Source organism: Chanodichthys erythropterus, chromosome 3 (assembly GCF_024489055.1).
Source record: "Chanodichthys erythropterus isolate Z2021 chromosome 3, ASM2448905v1, whole genome shotgun sequence".
In the NCBI taxonomy this organism is placed as follows: Eukaryota; Metazoa; Chordata; class Actinopteri; order Cypriniformes; family Xenocyprididae; genus Chanodichthys; species Chanodichthys erythropterus.
In genome coordinates, this window is record NC_090223.1 from 70856640 (window position 1) to 70875146 (window position 18507).

The 18507-nt window shown below is 39.6% G+C and overlaps 1 protein-coding gene and 1 pseudogene across 1 annotated transcript in view; one reads left to right on the top strand and one right to left on the bottom strand.

Moving 5' to 3' along the window:
* The window catches only part of LOC137005681 (uncharacterized), a 1355627-nt gene that overhangs the window by 1204016 nt on the left and 133104 nt on the right, over positions 1-18507 (top strand). The window lies entirely within an intron of this gene.
* Positions 2528-7230, bottom strand: LOC137014495 (uncharacterized; annotated as a pseudogene).

Here is an 18507-nt window from a genome sequence, read left to right on the forward strand (position 1 = left end):
TAGAAAGGAGGCCTGTTGGGGCCTGCCGTTCCTAACGACACGTGGCTTCAGATCGTGAAATAAAGGGAACCAAGCTACAGGGGACCAGCTCAAGTCCAACAATAGCTGTGGGAAGCTAACTGCAACCTGAGCTAGGCTACACATTCCAACAGGCAATGTACCCTAAATCATGTGACTAAAGGGAACCAAAATATGCCAACATGGTCTAAGGGAGGCCTAAAATGTCCTACTGCCTCAAACGGACACGTATCAAAAGCCTGTGGCAGTGTAAACTATGTGAGCAAACTATGATCAGCTAACAGCACTTGTTAGAAATACAATTGCTAACTAGAAGGAGGCTAATTAACCATAAGAGCCTACACTCAAAGTTATATGCAATATAGCTGTTAACAAGATCACAAAAAGGGTGCTAATAGAAACCAGCTTGTCTCAAAAAGTGGTTCCAACAGAAAAAAAATGCAATCCAACAGGTGATGCACTCAGTAACACCAATAAACCTACTAATGGGGAATATTAGGTCACCAGTGCCTCCAATAGCGGCTACATGAAAAAGCCTGCTATTATGAGAACAGGTGCTAACCTGTTATTAGCTAACATTATATATTGTTGTGTATATACTGTTGTGGTTATATGTAAATAACACACCTAATCTAGCTCTAGCCTGGCCGCTAAGCTACGGGCCTTCTTACAGGGCCACAAGCCTAGTGAAGCCTGGGCTTCACCTTCAAATCACATGGATAAGAGAAAGAAAGTGAAGCTCAAATAATGTCAGGCGGCCGATTAAGGCCAACCTAAACATACATATTAACTGAAGTGACGAGTGCTTACTCAAACTACTCAAACTACTCTAGAAACAGCAGGGGCCGTATTCACAAAACATTTTATCTTACCACTGAGAGTTCTCCTAAATAGCTCCTAAAAGTTCTTAGCTAAGAGTTTTCTCTTAAAACCTATTCATAAAGCTGCTGAGACAAACTTTTACTAAGGAATAGAGAGAAGTCTTAAGCTAAGAGTAAGGGCTGGGTTGATCTCGTTGCTATGGAATATAAACACAGTGATTGGCTGATGGGGGTGGAGTCAGCGATTTAATCATAGAAATATTTTGTAGAATGAGGTGTCATGTTTCCACATTGAAATAAAGGTTTTAAAAAGCAAATGTTGGACTTCCGGTTGGAGTGGCGCCATGTAAAGACGTAGAGTTGTTGAGCTCCTCACAAGCAACTTCAAATTTCGTTTTATATAGCTCTTATTTTATGTACTAGTATCCTAAAGCTGCCTTTGCGTGTTAAGGGCTTAACAGTCGGTTTGAATGCAGTTTGAGCCACTTTTGAGGCGAAATGAATAAGAGCCGGAGTAACCGCAGAGATGCAGAATCTGCTGCTAACAGTAATGCTAATGTCGAACTCCAAACTACTTCAAAGAAAGACACAGCGAGCGACAACTATGTGGTTCTCCAAGGAATTAATTCACTCAAAGAGGACTTGATTGCGAAAATCGAAGAAAACGCTGCTGCTCAATCAGTTGAACTCTGCAGCCAAGTTGAACAGCTCCGGACCGAGTTACGCAATGCCGTGGAGCGTGTCAATGCAAGAGTGGAAGCAGCGGAGGAACGGGTGACCGGATTGGAGTCCGCGATGGGGGGATATTCAGACTCCATTACTACCCTTGAGAAGGAGTTTACTGTTATGAAAAAGGAGTTGGCCGTACTGAAAGAACGGAGTGAGGATCTGGAGGCGAGGTCACGCCGCTCAAACATTCGCATTACAGGAGTAAAGGAGGGTCGAGAGCACAGCAAACGGATAACTGAGTTTGTGGCCGGTCTTTTGAAAGAGGCCCTCAACCTCGAGAAAACCCCACTCTTGGACCAAGCTCATCGCACCCTTCGCAACAGACCAACTGACGACAATGAACCACCGTGCGCCTTTGTGGTGAGGTGTCATTATTTCTCTGAAAAAGAGGACATTCTGAAGAAAGCCATAGAAATTAAGTTAGTCACCACAGCCCATGGCGATCGAATACGGATCCTTCCTGATTTCACCCAGACGGTGAGCAAGCAGCGAGCAGCTTTCAATGAGGTGAGGAGTTTACTCCGCAACTGTGAGGGGGTTCGCTTTGGGCTGAGATACCCTGCAGTTTTGAGGATCACGACACGGGATGGAAAAGAGACAAGCTTCAAGGACCCGGTAAAAGCTAAAGACTTCATTTTGAAAAACCTGACTTGTAAGGACAAGTAACGATCGCGCATACACCAGATGCTGTCGGTTGGCTAAACATGAGAATCGGGTTAATGACTGTGTAGTTCAAGTTTAAATGCGGGTTGTGTTACATTATTATGGTTACCGGGTGTTAAATATTACTCTTAATTTTATCTTAATGTTTGCATGTTATTTACTCCAAGTCTATATTGAGTCCTGGGTTATCAGCCGACGTTAAATGCTATAGTTAAGGGACACTACAAGTGAATGCGTGTTTAAACGTCTCTGACAACTGCTGCTCAATGTGTGCTAAGGATTTTGGTATAAAGAGCCTAGCCAGCAGATGTACAGGTGATCAGTAGCCGCATGGCTAATGAAGATGGATGAGGAGGCATCGTTGCTTTGGTTACGTTTAATACCAAATGCAAAATGGACAACTTTAACTGAATGTAGTCCATGCCTGCACAAAAAAAAATCCAAACATGAATGAAGAGTATTTCTGTCTAGCCTTTTAAAATACCAGTTAGCTTTGAAAATAACATATATTGGTTAAAATGAACCACTACCCATTATTCTATTAACAAATGAATGCTTGACAAAGAAATTATTTAAATGACTTACCCAACTTTAGCAAGTTTTCATTGCTTGTCCATGATGTGCGAAACTTAGGAAGTAAAATTGCAGCAGATATGAGTTCTGGGTCATTCATCATTTTTCCAAACCGCTGCTGTATTCCTTCCTGAAGAGCAGAGATCAGTGGCTGGCAGAACTTGGATGAAGTTTGGAGGCGGTCCAGCTTCACAGTTAGGAGCGTTTTAGTGGGTACCAGCCATCCCCTGTGGACATCCACCTCTCCCTGCAATATGTTGAGTGCCTTAGAGACTGGGTTCATGGTTGATGCATAGTCAGACAAGAAAGCAAATTCTGCAGGGCTGAACCTGTAAAACACCATGTGAGAACATGCATAATGCCAGCATGATAAGCATAGGCTACACTATTGCAGTTCAATTAAATGGAGTAAATCATTAGTAAACAACATTATTTCACACAATCAATAGCCTACCACATCACAACTACGTATCTGCTCCATGAAAAACTTACATTGGGACTTTAAGTGCAATGGTCACTGCTCTGACGACTCCTTCTCCACTTTCCCTAATTATCCTCAGTATTCGCTCAACTGCAAGGAAGAGAGAGTTCCACCTGGTCTCAACTGGACGGATCAATTGCAGCTTGCACTCCCTCTCAATAACCTCTGCAGCTGTAGATGACCGGGCACTCTTATTCCAAAGAGCTGAGCACTTGGCAAATGCTGCACGAGATATCTTCTTGTACATAACATTTGATTCAGCTTTTCTGGCATCTACGGTTGAGATCAAATTCAGAATATGACAGGCACAACAGTGATGCTTTGGAAGCTGATATTCAGAACACTCATCTTCTTCCTCCATCAAAGCTTCCACTTCAACACCCTCTGTCTCCTCTTCTGCATCCTCCTCTTCACTGTCATTCACACCTTTACTCTCATCTTCAGTTGAACTTCCTTCATCTTCACATGCATAAACTCGGAAGGCCTTAATAAAGTTTGAGGCATTATCTGTTGTGGTCCTAACAATTTTTTCACGGATGTTATACTCACTGTGAATATCATTAAGTGCACTGGCTAACACATCATAAGAATGTGTCCCTTTCAGCCTTTTACAAGCCAGAGCCACAGACTTTCTTTCTAGGGTATCTGGCTCTATCCAGTGGGCAGTAACCCCAATGAAACTTTGCCTATGAGCTGTCCAACAGTCTGTAGTCGTGGCGGTATACTTAACAGTCTGCATTGCATTCTTCAATTTTTCTTCCATTTGCTTTGTGCACTTATCAATTCTCTCTCTCAATGTTGTACGTGACATGACTGTGTAATCAGGTTGAGTACAATGTATTAAATCAACAAACCCAGTCTGTTCTACTACTCCAAAAGGGTGCAAACCCTGGACAATAAAGTTAACCACTGCAAGGTCTATGGTCTTCTGAGATGCTTTGATGTCCTCAAGTTTTCGCTGCTTTATTGAAGAGCCTCCATCAGCAAACAATGTCCCCTTCTTTTTAGAAGAAGTTGCTGCCAAGTACTCCTTCAGAAGTGGTTAGTCTGTGCTTTCTCTATAAAAGATAGTGACAACATAATTAATACACGTTTAGCATTAGTAGTATTAGTATTTAGTAATATAGTCAATCTACAACCAAAATAAATCTCACAACATAATGTAAAATATTTTTTAAGGGTTCAACAATTAATCTAAACCACTACTAGTTAAGTGCAAGTGCAAACACTAACCTTACATCTTACTAGCATATTACTTTGTTATGACTGGCAACATGTAAGTACCACACAAGCAAAAAGCTACTGTATTTGCCATGTTAAACTAAGAGTTTGGACCCTAAAGTTACAGGATTTTACATTTACGTTAATACAAAACCACAGTGTATGGGGCACTGAAACGCGAAACCAACGTGATTACATCTTTAGACTAAAAAAGACAAGCTACTGAAGCTACTGACACTTACAACCAAGCATATCACAGGGGTAAAATTGGTTTGATATTCGCATATACTTTCGCGCTAAATTGCTAAATATATATATATATATATATATATATATATATATATATATATACACACAGTACAGGCCAAAAGTTTGGACACATTACTATTTTTAAGAGACTGTCCTCCAAAAAAAAACGACCCTATAGGTCGTTTTTCAAGCACCTTATTACGACCTATATTTACGTTTTGAAGTCATGTGCCCTCTAGTGGGCGTAAAAATAATGACAGTGTCGTGTTACGTCTGTCGTCATGAAATGACGTATTACTGTCATTACCAATCAAAATGCTTGTTCATTTAAATGCAATATATGGACTTTTTACACCATTTCTCCTATTTCCATTTACCAAAACTAATTTTTTATTAACGACTACACCCACCCCCATCCCTAAACCTAACCTTAGTGACTTATAGTGCATACACATTTTATGAGCACATGTGTTCCCTGGTATCGAACCCACGATCGCATGATCACATGATTGCATATTGTTATTGCAATGCTCTACCAATTGAGCTACGCGAAACCTGAAACATGATGCAGATAAAAGGGAACAATGCATTAAAATGAATGTGTCCTGTTGTCGAAAGGGGCGCAATTTTAGCAAACGCTCCTATGAGTCGTATTTCATGAATTAAAATGAAAGTGTCCTGTTGTCGATAGGGGCGCCACTTTAGTAAACGCTCCTATGGGTCGTATTTCAGGGAAGTGACAAACGACCTATATGGTCGTATTGGTTGGAGAACATGTTGATTTTTAATGTTTTTGAAAGAAGTTTCTTCTGCTCATCAAGCCTGCATTTATTTGATCAAAAATACAGAAAAAAATGTAATATTGTGATATATTATTACAATTTAAAATAATTGGTTTTCAATTTATTATACTTTAAATTATCATTTATTTCGGTGATGCAAAGCTGAATTTTCAGGATCATTACTCCAGTCTTCAGTTTCACATGTGACATCCAGTCTATCACATGATCCTTTAGAAATCATTCTAATGTTCTGATTTATTATGAGTGTTGGAAACAGTTCTGCTGCCTAATATATTTGATGAATAAAAGGTTAAAAAGAACTGCATTTATTCAAAATATATATATATTTTTTTAAATATAAATCTTATTTATTATCACTTTTTATCAATTTAACACATCCTTGCTGAATAAAATTATTGATTTATTTAAAAAAAAAAATAAAGAAAAAAATTACTGACCCCAAATTACTGACCAGTAGTGTATATTGTTGTTACAAAAGATTTCTATCTTGAAAACATTTGCTTCTTTTTCTTTTTTTCTTTTTTCTTTTTCTTTCTTTTATTCATCAAAGTATCCTAAAAAAGTATCACAGGTTATGAAAAAATATTAAGCAGCAGAACTGTTTCCAACTTTGATAATGAATCATCATATTAGAATGATTTCTAAAGGATCATGTGATAGACTGGAGTAATGATCCTGAAAATTCAGCTTTGCATCACAGAAATAAATGATAATTTAAAGTATAATAAATTGAAAACCAATTATTTTAAATTGTAATAATATATCACAATATTACTTTTTTTTCTGTATTTTTGATCAAATAAATGCAGGCTTGATGAGCAGAAGAAACTTCTTTCAAAAACATTAAAAATAGTAATGTGTCCAAACTTTTGGCCTGTACTGTATATATATATATATATATATATATATATATATATATATATATATATATATATATATATATATATATATATATATACATATATATATATATATATATATATGTTTGCAAATTCTAAAAAATGTCATGATATTGACAAAAAACAACTGTCATAGTTAAAAATTGTTCACAATCGAATCAAACCAAGATATAGTTTTGCCTGCATGCTTACTTGTGAATGTCAACTAAATACCCAATGTTGTATGGTAAAGAAGCTAGGGGCCGACGCCGTATAAAAAGTTTGAACATTTTTTCATCGAGTCAAAACAAACAGCTATTTTAGCCAACTACGAATGTACAGATATAGCAGTAGTTTGCTCATCTCCAAAAATGTAACGTACTAGCAAGCTATCGTCCCTGCTGTGCTAATAACCAGCTAAAGAAGTTGCCCTGTTAGGGTACCACTAACTTACGTCAAACAAATATTATACTGGTGTGATATTTTTGTTATGTTGACATCCGTTTTTCTATAACAGTCATAGCACCATGTCATAGCAAGTTTGTAACTTAAATATTAATAACTAGAATTGCATGTCTTACCTCTATATGTTTCTTCAAATTTGAAGGGGAGTTTTTAAACGCCAACAGTTCTTTGCGTTGAGGTAGGCACTTGACACATTGAAAACGCCAGGAGTCATTCTTTGAACCTTTAAATTCAAATAACTTGCTTAAATAAGGCCAGGGATGCCTCTCAGAATCAGAGCTGCAGGGCACAGGCTCAAGCTCAGTCGACGTTGTTGGCTCTTCGTCCATGTTTGATATTTGGTGTCCACCGTGTCCTTTTCTTCGATTTACATCAGTTCCGCTTGTGTTGTTTCAAACGCGCGCTGAGCGCGTGAGTTCTTTGACCAATCAGATCTCCGATCTGTTTCAACGTGCATTGGCCAGCAACGCCAAAATGTCAGTTGACCAAAATTTTTTTTATGCAAGATTCGGAAGGATGTAACGACACGCATTTTAATAATGTAGTGGAGTACAAAGTACAGATAATTGCTGAAAAATCTACTTGAGTAAAAGTATAAGTATGCATTAATTTTTTTACTTAAGTAAAGTATAGATACGTAAAAATTTACTTAAGTACAGTAACGAAGTACAAATACTTCGTTACATTCCACCACTGACAATCTGTAATCAACGTATCTACCCAATCGGCATGAGTTCAGGCCTGTATATAATCACAGTCAAAACTCAACTCAGATCCTCGACAGTTTCCAGAATTTGGTCCCGCCCTAAGTTCCCAACATGTCCGAAGTCGCGTCCGATGAAGAATCTTTCATCCTCGAGGAATCTTTGCCACAATCCTCTGGCCTTAGGAACAATTTTTCTCCAATCCAACAGCATTATTTCGGGAGGGGGGGGCGTCAGCCCAAACAAACAGGTCCCTGCATGCCAAAACGCTGAGGCCTGGCACCACGTCCGAATCATCCGTGATCTCCTTCTGTGTATTTCCCTACTCCGGCCCATTCAATCATTACTGTCATAGAGAAATGGAGAATAAGCGAAGGAACGGGCCTTCTTCCAGCGCCAGGCCGCCGCAGCAGGCCTTCAGTAAGCCCGGAGCCGCGCCGCAGCGCAGATCCAGTTCCCAGCCAGCTCACACTCTCCACCACATCAGCTCAACCCCGCAAGAAGAGCTTTTAAGAACTACATCAAACTGTTTCCACATTAAAGAAGCCTAACGAATGCTTATCAGCTAGGTTTCCAGCTCCAGCTCATTTTCTCACACATACCCACAAGCCATATCGAACTCAACTATTACAATCATTCCTATAAAATGGGAATGATCTCATTGCCAGTGCAGTGATGTCGCCTCGGCTCCCGCAGGAGCTCAATTCTTCTGGCCCTTCTCTCCACTGCCACAGCAGTGATGTCCCCTCGGCTCCCGCAGATCAGTTCTTCTGGCTAATTTCTCCACTGCCGCAGCAGTGATGTCGCCTCGGCTCCCACAGGGGCTCAGTTTCTCTGGCTTTTTCTCTCCACTGCCGCAGCAATGTCACCTCCATTCCCGCAGGAGCACAACTCTGCCTAAAACTCGCCCTCATCCAATGTTGCAAGAAATCTCCCGGTCTTCAAACTAACCCTCTAAACAGATGATTCAAACCACCCAGTCAAATCAGTCAAACTTCAATCTGACACCATGAGTATTGAGCGCCCATAAAAACATCAGAAACAGTATAAACTTTCTCTTCTCGTTCAACTATGGCTGGGCTTACCCGTCAGATCGCTGCGAGTATTGAACTCCCGTCGGACGGTGCGAGAGCCCTCCCAGTCGGAAATAGCTAAACGTTTTGCATTTACGCCAGCAGGGGCTTACCCGTCCAATCGCAGCGAGTATTGAACTCCCGTCAGACGTCGCTAGAGCGCTTACCAATCTAAAATAATTAAACGTTTACCTCACTGCCAGCAGGGGCTTACCCGTCCGATTGCAGTGAGTATTGAACTCCCGTCGGACGCCATGAGAGCCTCCCAATCCAAAATAACTAAAGCTAACCTCACTGCCAACGGGGGCTTACCCGTCCGATTGCTGCGAGTATTGATCGCAGCGAGTATTGAACTCCTGTCGGACGCCGCTAGAACCCTCCCAATCTAAAATAACTAAACATTCACCCCATGCCCCATTACCTGTCCGATCGCAGTGAGTATTGAACTCCAACTCCATTCAATTAAATTCACAATTATTTGTATAACGCTTTTCACGATACATATCATTTCAAAGCAGCTTTACAGAGAATGCATGTCAACATCACAATTTAAAGAATGCAGTTAGCAAATAATGTAATAATTTAGGCAATTAATTTACAATCACTGTTAGCAGTTTAACTGAACGTAGAAGCAATGAGCTCCTGAAAAATGAATTACATTAACAATGATTAGGATATATAGAAATTGTGTAATGTGCATGTTGATCCAGATGATTGCGTCTTCTGAAGTCCTCACAGGAGTTGGCGCCGTCTCTTCATAGGTGTTGGTCATCTGAGGTCTTCTTAAGAGGCTGGATCCAAACTGAAGCTGAAGTCATCTCTAGTCACCTCGGGACGGGTGTCCCGAGGCAAAACAGAAAAGCAAATGGAGAATAATTAGCGTAGCTGCTGTTCATAACATTAAGCAAAGATAGTCATGTGCAATTGATCTGATATGAGATGCATTATGTGAATGCTTGGCTAAAGAGATGCGTCTTTAATCTAGATTTAAACTGGGTGAGTGAGTCTGAGCCCCGAACATTATCAGGAAGGCTATTCCAGAGTTTCGGAGCCAAATGTACAAACGTTCTCCCTCCTTTAGTGGACTTAGCTATCCTAGGTACAACCAGAAGTCCAGAGTTTTGTGATCTTAAGGAGCGTGAAGGATTGTAGAGCTAAACCATTTAGAGCCTTATAGGTCATTAGCAATACTTTATAATCGATACAGAACTTAATGGGTAACCAGTGTAGAGATAATAAAATTGGTGTTATATGATCATATTTTCTTGACCTGGTAAGAACTCTAGCAGCTGCATTTTGTACTAATTGTAGCTTGTTTATTGAGGAAGCAGGACAACCAGCTAATAATGCATTACAGTAATCTAGTCGAGACGTCATGAAAGCATGAACTAACTTTTCTGCATCAGAAATAGATAACATATTCTGTATCTTAGCAATGTTTCTGAGGTGGAAAAAGGCTGTTTTTGTAACATATGAAATATGATTTTCAAAGGACAATTTGCTGTCTAATATAACACCCAGGTCTTTAACTGTCGAGGATGGAGTAACAGTACATCCTTCTAAATGCAGATTGTAGTCTGAGAGATTCTGTGTACAGGTTTTTGGTCCAATAAGTAATACTTCAGTCTTATCTGAATTTAATAGAAGAAAATGACTAGTCATCCAATGTTTTACTTCTTTAATACATTCTGTCAGATTGGATAATTTAGAGATTTCATCTGGTTGTGTTGAAATATATAACTGAGTATCATCGGCATAGCAGTGGAAACTAATTCCATGTTTTCTTATAATATTGCCGAGTGGCAGCATGTATATTGAAAATAGCAGAGGGCCTAACACTGATCCTTGCGGCACTCCATAGTTTACTATCGTGATCTTAGATTTTTCCCCGTTTATATAAACAAAATTGTGACCGTCTGATAGATACGACCTAAACCACCGTAATGCCTGTCCCTGAATACCAGTGTAATTTTGTAGTCGATCTAGGAGTATTTTATGATCTATAGTGTCGAACGCAGCACTGAGATCAAGTAACACTAGTATTGAGACACAGCCTTGGTCAGAAGCTAGAAGTAAGTCGTTTGTAATTTTAACGAGCGCAGTTTCTGTGCTATGATGAGATCTGTATCCTGACTGAAATTTTTCATAGATAGTGTTTTTTTGCAAGAAGGAGCATAATTGGACTGACACCACTTTTTCTAGTATTTTAGACATAAATGGAAGATTTGAAATGGGTCTGTAATTTGCTAATACATTTGGATCTAATTGTGGTTTCTTAATGAGAGGCTTAATAACTGCTAGCTTGAACGGTCGTGGGACGTGACCTAGAGATAAAGACGAGTTGATAATATTGAGAAGAGGCTCTTCTGCTACAGGTAACAATTCCTTCAGTAGTTTAGTGGGTATTGGATCTAATAAACATGTTGTTGGTTTAGACGCAGTGATAAGTTTATTTAGCTCTTCCTGTCCTATAGTTGTAAAGCACTGCAACTGTTCTTGAGGGGCGATAATTGAGGCTGAATCATAAAAATCTGTTAAACTTTGTACATTTACAATTGTATTTCTGATGCTTTCGATTTTCTCAGTAAAGAAATTCATAAAGTCATCACTACTAAATTGTAATGAAATGTTTTGTTCTGGTGATATCTGTTTATTTGTTAATCTAGCCACTGTACTAAACAAGAACCGTGGATTGTTTTGGTTATTTTTTATGAGTTTGCGGAGATGCTCGGCCCTGGCTGCTTTTAGAGTCTTTCTATAACGGGACGAGCTGTCTTTCCACGCGATTCTGAAGACCTCTAAACGAGTTTGTCTTCATTTGCATTCTAGATTGCGAGGTTTTTTTTTGATAGAGCGAGTAATACTGTTGTACCAAGGTACAGTATTTTTCTCTCTAACCTTTTTTAATCTCATCGGTGCAACAGTATCTAATGTACTAGTGAAAATGGTGCACATGCTGCTAGTCATTTCTCGAGATCATTTGTGTGTTTAGGTACGATGAGCAGTTGAGACAGATCAGGCAGGTTATTTGTGAATTTATCTATAGTTGTCGGGAGAATTGTTCTGCCTAGTCGATATTGCGGCGCAATTTGACAAATATCATCAGTATGCAGTACGCATGTTACAAGGTAGTGATCAGAGACGTCATCACTTTGCGGTAGAATTTCTATATCGGTTGGATTGATTCCATGTGATATAATTAAATCTAGTGTATGATTAAAACGGTGAGTGGGTCGTTTTGTTTGACCCCAAATGAGTGTAGTAAATCAGTAAACACAGCCCCTAACGCATCATTTGTATTGTCAACATGAATGTTAAAATCTCTAACAATAAGCGCTTTATCGACGTTGACCAATAGGTCTGAGAGAAAGTCTGAAAACTCTTTTAGGAAATCAGCATAAGGCCCTGGAGGTCTATAAACAGTAGATAAAGCAAGAGATAGTAGCGACTTTTTATTTATATCTGAGAGTGTAACATTTAGCATAAGAATTTCAATTGAATTAAACCTATAGTTTGTTTTCTGAGTAACATTAAGATTATCTCTATAGATTGTTGCTACACCACCGCCACGGCCAATCAGACGGCATTTGTTTTTATAACAGTAGCCAGGTGGACAAGACTCATTAACCCTTTAAGACCTGAAGGCTTTTTTAGAGGTTTTTTTTCTGAGCGACACACACAAAAGTAAAGACTCATAACTCCAAAACTCTAGCAAGGAGAGTCAAAAGGTAGGTATTATTTGATAGAAAACATTTTAACTTTTAAGAAAATATAAATTACATTACATTTGGACATTTTCTTGCTGAGAAACAGCTGATAAAAGACAAAAAATATATATAATTTTTAAAAAATAATTTTTCTTTTTTTTTATTTGACATGGAATAACTCAGGAACACAATAAGATCGCTAAAAAAATTCTTTTTTGGTGATGCTCTCCTATATGTGAGCTGCATCTGGTTCAAATTTCGTGCTGATAGCATAAAGAATAGTTTGAAAATTGTTGTTCATTTTTTCGGCAGCCAGGTGGCGCCAACGGGCGGTAAACTCCGGTTTAGAGGTGCTTCTCAGCACTCGTTAGGAGTTTTTCAAAATAGTTAGATGCATTAAAAAGATGAGGTTCTAAGCTTTAAAATGATATCTATTATGTGTTATTCCACGTTGGAAAACGAACATGGATGGGTCCGGGAACATTGGATACACACTGCATCCCGGAGAGATGAGAGACATGTTTTTAGCCAAGTATGTTAAATCATTCCGTGAGTAATATCTTGTGATCAACGCAATATATTATATTGATTTTGGATTCATTTTAATCTTGTGAATCTGCTTTAAATATTGATGTGCAATTTTCTATGATCTGTGCATTTTTCATGAAGTTATGAGCACGTGAAATATACATACTTGTATTCAGTTAGCGGCTGTGCTATTTTTGTTGTAAACGCATATTACTCAGACTCATTAGAGGGTGAAAACAACGCAACAGAAGCATGTTGGAGGCTTGATATGAAAGTTTAAAGTCTCTGGTTTTGTATGCAAAAAGAATTTTTGTGCTACCTATATGGATTCAATTTTTATTGGCTTTTAAAGAGAGACACGCAAATGGGAGCGCCGACGCTCCATCCGGTCTTAAGGGGTTAAGACCGAAATAATCATTTGGTTTAAGCCATGTTTCAGTAAGGCAAATTAAATCAAGACTATTATCTGTGATCATTTCATCTATAATAACCGCCTTAGGTGTCAGTGATCTAATGTTTAGTAGCCCTAGCCTTAGAAATTGTTTTTATTCAGTAATTTTGCGAATTTCTGGTTTGATCACGATCAGATTTTTTCTAGATCCTTTATTTTTATTGTTAGACCTCACTATTCGGGGAATAGACACAGTTTCTATAGACTGTACTACACTCACATTTCTATCAATTAAGTGGGCAGAACACAGACTGTGATTTGAGGTTTGACTTACTAGTCATATGGTGCAAAGCGTCTTGGAGATGTTCTCCGACAGAAGATCAGCTCCGATTCTGCAGGCCATCAGCACGGAAGAGCCTAGGACGCTCCCAGAAAAGATTCCAATTATTTATAAAGAGCAGCTTCTGTTCATTACACCAAGACATCAACCATTCATTTAAAGCAAATAATCTACTGAACCTTTCATGTCCTCGTCGGTACGTCGGAAGCGGTCCGGACACGATGATCCTCGTCGCGGGCAATGTGGCTCGTACTGTCTCGATCAGGCTCCTGAAGTCCTGCTTCAGCACCTCCGTCTGCCGCAGCCTGGTGTCGTTCACCCCCACGTGCAGCACTGTAATGACTGAGGCAAATCAGACACAATTATTGGTTAGTTAACCAATAGTTTTAAGCTCACTCTGGGGTCTGTCCCCATCCCCCGGGAAGCTCTCAGTTACAAGTTTATTGCGCCGAGGAATGTGGTTGCCGCATGGAGAGCAGAGAAGAGACACAGAAAATCTGCATCTTCCCTGCATTTTCCACACAGAACACAGACTCTATGGCATTAATGTTTAGACAGACTGTGCTATAAATGAATCCTTCTCAGGAAATGGTATCCATTATTACTGTTGTTGTATTGTACTCATTGTATTTACATGTTTGATGATTTTTAAATGTTATGACCTGCACGGTAATTTCAATTATGCCATGTTTGGTGTCTATGCGTTCGTATCGGGCAGATTTAAATGATTGTGTATGCGGTATGTCCATACCTGCACAACACATAAGTGTTACAAGGATCTTTAATAGTCCTTCTTCAAAGCTCAACCAGTTTAATCTTGCTCGGTCATAAAAGCCCCACCAAGGGGAGGTGTGTGTCACCCGGAAATACAACGACCTCATTGGCCCCCATCATTCCTAAGAGGTTGGCTTTGACCAGAGGTTAAAAACGATTGAACAGGGCCACTCCTTCTCTTGTTCCTTACTTCTGGACGACCGAACGGTCCTCCTGGCAATAACTTCGGACTGAATCCTCAAGACCTCTCCTCAGATGGCAGAGCTGATTCTCCTCAGCCTAAGGGCATCTTGCAAGTATCTTACATAACACTAAACAGCGATTTGGTATTAATTTGTAAGACTTACCTTTGCTATTGCTGAAGAAACTGATGATTCCTTTCCAGATTGCCTTTGACATTTCATGTAGCTCTAGTAACAGCATCTCTTCCGGTTCAACTCTATCATTACTCATTCTGACTTGCGTATGTGTGTGTGACCCTTTGTGTATGTTATGTTACGTGTTTGTTAGTTTAGTTATGTGTTTGTGAGTTAGTTAATAAAGATTGTGCACAAGACATGTTTGGTTCTGACTCCGTCTGCTAATGAATTGCCTCTTAAGTGATAGATCCGGACTATGTGCTCTGAGTAGTACAGTACAATAAGAAATATTATTTTTCCATAACTTGGAAATTAACATTTCTTAGAATTAATAAACAATCAACACTAAGTGTTCCCTGGACAACAGGTTAATTGATTGTAATATTAAGATTAATGTAGCTATATCCAGTAAATCTGATTAACCGATTTACATATTTATAATTAATCATAATTAATAAATCATATTGAGTTATGAATAATTATTAATATTTCCCCTTTGAGTTAATTCACTACATATTTGGTGGAGAATGAAAGGCATCATTTTAAGCAATTGTTTGCAGATGGACCAGTAATCAATCATGTGTTTTGATAATCTTTATTGACATCTTATACATGCACATACAAATTTCTGATAAAATCAGCAAAACTGGGGCTTGAATGCGCATTCCCTTGAACAGCAGAACGTTTCTCGATGCTATAATGCATATTTAAATTGCACGAAGAAGCTAACCTGAAATTATCGAAGAAATCATAATTTCAGTTGCTAAACGAGCGTAAGACTTTTCTGACGACGGAATCGCAGATTAACAGCGCGTACAAAGGGTATTAGAATAAATTTACCTGAACTTGGGCGAAGAAACCCCCACTTTCAGCTTGAAATGCATAAGTCTTTCTGACGATCGAATCTCAGATTAGCAGCACGAACAAATAAACTACCCTGATCTTGGGCGAAGAAATCCCCACTTTCAGCGGTAAATGCATAAGCCTTTTTCTGATGACAGAATTCCAGATTAAGCAGCATAAATTTACCTGTGTGACGAAGAAATCTCACTACAGAGTTTGTAATGGTGTTCTGGGCGAGACTCCCCATTCACCGATTAAAGGCCTTTTTACTATTCGTTACGTCACCGTATTCATATTAACGCGCTGGACCGCACATATGAAACACACACAACGAATTTGTGGTGTAAATTCTAGCTTAGCTAACTAGCAATTCGCCACTCTCTGTGAAGTGATGTGTTGTTGTGATTTGTGAGTTATGCGTGACCACACTGGAGTTCTCAATGCGGGCTTGCAGCACGGTTAGAATTCTGCTCTATTCTGATCGTGTTGCAGGCTGGCATTGGTCTCCTGGCAATGCATGACAACAGAGCGTGGAGAGCAGACACCTCTGAAAGTCTGATAACAGCACCCACATCACAGACTGTTGTGCAAACAACAAACCTTGTGTAGCCAAATCTAGCTCTATAGAAATCCTACACGTATACCCTACAAGTTAAAACCCTTTTGCTCAACTAAAAGCTGCTAGCACCCTGCTAGTCCCTAGCCCCTAGACGCGTGCAAGCGTGAAGCATTCAAGCCGAAGACTTTATAGACTTTGGGATCCCTTTTAGGAGGGACTTTGATTTGAACTGTTGATGGGAACACAAAGCTTTGTGAAGCTCGGAATCAAATGAATCAATTGAGTCACAAACGATTCACTGAACCGCCAATTGCGAGTCAGAACAGTAAGCGTAGTGAAGACTTAAAGAGACATCTTTAATAAACCATTCACAAATGTTTTATTGAAGTTGTAATCAATTAAAAGTGATCAAAGAATCATCTAATATCCTTAAACATGAGGTTTCTGTTAAGACATGATATTTCAGTAAACTGTAGAGCTTGTTAATGAAAACTGGACTATACCAGACAAACATGACAATACATCTCTTCTCGCTGCCAAATGTGTCATTTATATGTGTTAAACACATTTAATACACAAATCAGGTATAGACATGGGTTCATGGGACTTAGAGATGAACCATAGACATTTCAAATCACTTTGAAACCGCTATGACGCATCATGAAGCCTCATCAAGTCCATTGGATTGGACTTGATTAGGAAAGCCACACACCTGTTACCTCAGTGTACCACTGCTCTCGACTGCTCGACGCTCAACGCTGCTGCCTGCTGTCTGACCTACGCTCGGAGCTTCGTGGAGTTTATCCTAAATCCTTCTCTTTATTCCTATTCACATAATATAACTTTCTTATTTTTCACTAGATTACTTAACCTATTGCATAGTATTACTAAACGGAACGATTTATTACTAGCAATCCACCAGCGTAATCACCTAGTGTTAGCCATAGCCTGCTAGCTACCGTCTACTTTCTTTTTTCCTCTAAACCAACCTTCCTTGTCGATTAAATGGCGGATTTATCCGATGTATGTTATTCTGATCTGTCCTCGCCAGATCGGGAAGCTGTGGAGACGTTGCTGCCCGGCATTCATCGATCCACCGCGAGGTACAGCGTCCCGCACATCACCCTCGCCCCAGGCACCGGCAAGCGACCGAGACATCCAGCCAGCGAGTCCCGTGTGCGTTGCAGTTTTCGGACGGCGTTCATCAAACACACGGTCAGTCATGTCCGACGATTATCATGTGTATTAAATGCAACATGTACAGCTTAGCTCTTTCTGTCAGCAGTGAGACTTACACATGTGATAAATGCAGGGATATTGTCAGGCTGACAGAGAGAATCTCAGAATTAGAGACACGCATCCAAACTTTAATTGAGGATAGTGAGAATGAAAGGGCCTTAGATACTGCTTTGGATGCGACTAGCCTAGTAAACACTGCACATTCGGTTCCGGTTGTAGAAGCCACGCAGCAGGCTAACTGGGTGACTGTGAGGCGGCATAATGGCAAGAACAAACACCACTCTTCCGTTCCGATTAGAACATCAAACAGGTTCTCCCCACTCAGTGACGCACCCACTGAGAATCCTGTTGAAAGTGCCCTAGTTATTGGCGATTCTATTACACGGAACGTGAAAATAGAGACACCAGCCACCATAGTCACATGTTTGCCGGGGGCCAGAGCACCTGACATCAAAGCAAATTTAAAAGTGCTGGCTAATGCTAAACGTAAATATTCTAAAATCATTATCCACGTCGGCACAAATGATGTTCGACTTCGCCAGTCGGAGATCACTAAAATTAACATTAAAGAGGTGTGTGAACTCGCAAATTCAATGTCAGCAGAAGTAATTTGTTCTGGCCCTCTTCCTGTTCGTCGGAGTGATGAGATAGTTAGCAGGTTATCATCACTCAATGGCTGGCTGTCTAAGTGGTGTCCGCAGAATAATATAGGTTTCATAGACAATTGGAAAAGCTTTTGGGGCAGACCTGATCTGTTGAAAAGAGATGGTATTCATCCCTCCCGGGATGGTGCTGCTCTTCTATCTAGAAATTTGGCAAATAGTCTTAGAGCTGAAACATGACAAACCAGGGCCCAGATCAGGACGCAGACAAACTGGCTAAACCGACCGTCTGCTAGCCGCCTCACGTCACAGAACTCAGATAATTCACAGCACATAGAAACACTTTCACCTAGATATTATCACATAGAGACTGTGTCTGTACCTCGAACTAGTAAATACAAAAAATTTCCGAAACCTTTTAAGGGTAAAAATTTAATTGATGTTCAAAAAATGAAAATCACAGATAAATCAGATAAACAAATGATAA